This window comes from Homarus americanus, unplaced genomic scaffold (genome assembly GCF_018991925.1).
Source record: "Homarus americanus isolate GMGI-L3 unplaced genomic scaffold, GMGI_Hamer_2.0 scaffold31712, whole genome shotgun sequence".
NCBI classification, from domain to species: domain Eukaryota; kingdom Metazoa; phylum Arthropoda; class Malacostraca; order Decapoda; family Nephropidae; genus Homarus; species Homarus americanus.
In genome coordinates, this window is record NW_024757478.1 from 12501 (window position 1) to 15057 (window position 2557).

The window sequence follows — 2557 nt, forward strand, 5'->3', positions numbered from 1 at the left end:
CTGCGGTGCTCTGATTGGCTGACCGAACGTGGCGTGGTAGGTAGGCTGTTTCTACTCTCTAAGTCCTCTTCTTTCCTTTTTCCATCCCCCTCATGCACTCCGTTCTTTGAACGGGAGGCGGGACTTCGCGATACGGTCGATCCGGCAAGGGAACCTGTGATAGTGCAGGGCACCCCTTGTCCGGGGGTCACCGGTAGGTGGCAACTTTTTTAGATATTACTATAGTCACAGGTAACCTGGGTGCAGAGCCCGACGCCCGTCCAAGAGGGGGGGGGCGGGGTCACTGCTCCCAGGCAGGAGCCCTGTGTTATAGGTAGGATTAGATGTAATCAAGAAGATGACAACTAGCATTAGAATAAAACATAGAGATAAGGGACACTCTATTGGAAGGGGAAAAGTGGCAGAAATCACTTACAACAAACTACAAGTCCCACTAACTAGAATATTCAGCACCAATGAAGGTTTTAAAGTAATCTGTAAAGATGACTTTGATTCAGATAAAATCCTTTCAAAAGAAGCAAGAGATATATTTTACAATGAAGGCCTTATTGTTGTCATGCCACCAGAACAAAAAGCAAAAAGATCAGTTTTTGTTCGTCAAGTCGATCAAGAGATCGGGAGGAAGACCTGAAAGAAGAACTGGAACGCCAAAATAGGTGGATGAAGATTGAAGAAGTCATTAAGATAAAGGACTATACTCATGTTTGAAGAAGTGTCAATGGCTGAGAAAGTTTTACAACAGGGCTTTCTAATATTCAACATGTCAGTCACACCACGTCAAATAAAGAAGGAGACATTCATCAGTCTGCAAACTTGCTTCTCCTGCTACAAATATGAAGAACACACAACGAGAGACTGTCCGGAAAAAGAAAAAAAAGTACTGCTCAGATTGTGCAGGCGACGACCATACCTACACTGAATGTAAGAATACACATGTTGGCTGTCTCAACTGTAAGAGAAACGGGAATGTATACATAGGACACAGGACGTTAGCAATGGCATGCCCAATAAAAAAAACACATGATAAAGTACAAGGAACAAGAAACAAGGAAAAAGGAACAAGACAAGAAGGATACGACATACGTCGAAATAGCCAAGAGAGCGGTCCAAGAGGCTCATAGACCAGAATCCACAGTATTAAGCCTAAGTGAGCCAATACCATGATAAGACAACTTCGTTAAGTATGATCCATGCACATTTGCACAATATCATTGCACCCGGATCATACAATGAGGAAATAAGGAAAATGTTTAAATTGAATAACCTACCAGAGATGATATTTCCAGAGAATCCACAATCCGAAAAACTATTTCAGACAACATATGCAAGCGAACTGAGAGAAAGACTACATCAAGACGAACAAAGGTTTGAGCAAGGAGCAACAGCTGATACACAAGGAACACAAGCGACTGATAGAGATCCCAGACAAATGACTAGAAGTGACAAAGAGAAGATAGAAATAACAAAAGGACAGACAAAGGAGTAGGAGGAGAGAAGATAAGATGGAAACTGATCACAATATACAACCTGAATCTACTGAAGAAATTGGATTAAAAGTTATCACTACAACAAAACATGGAATCCCAACATCGAGACCAACAGGAGGGACAATAGTAAAAAACTGTGAAGGAGGGATATACAAGTGGACATATCAAGAAAAATCCCTAAGTGAAGATTATGTCTGGTCACTAATTACTACGGACAAACTAAAGATTACGGCCAAAGACTTTAAAATAGTAGACCCGTCAGAGTATAGAAGAGTCAGAAGCGGGAAACAGGATGATAGGTCTCCACTCCAACTGCCACAATCCAAGTATAAGAAATAATGGACAATAGACAAACAGTAAGAACTTTAAGAATAATACAACACAACGTAAGAAACTGGAAGACCGAGAGAATTAACCTAAGTAATATATATCGCGAAATTGACCCTGACATTATACTAATAAACAGTCACGGTGAGACAGAAAACAACAACATAAAACTCTTTAACTATTATGTAAACCAAAGAAATAAATCAGGCGAGAAAAATGACGGAGTAGCGATAGCGGTTAAAAAAGAAACTTAAAATTTAAACTAATTGATGACTTCAGGATGAATTTTGTAATAAAATAAATACAACTCAAGGAGACGTAATTATTGCTACTACTTGCCTATAGAAGACCTATTAAAATTGGCTAACAATAGTCATCCGATGTACATCTTAGGAGACTTTAACGCCAGACATAGGATTTTTGACAATACAAATAATAACGTCGTAGGAAACGCCCTTAATCAATTAATAAATTTAGGGAAAATCAATCATCTGGGTCCTAACTTTCCAACCTGGAGAAATCACAATACACAATCGACACCAGACAAAATTTTTACCAACAACAAAGCCTTTTTCAATTACCATATAATACAGGGACCTCTTACAGGCAGTGACCATCTGCCAATTATACTAACACTGTCAACAAGCCCCATACAGATACCAATAAAAAAGAGACTGAAAATGAGTAAAACAGACTGGGACAACTTCAAAGACGACTTAAGTAATCACCAGTCGATTAACCTA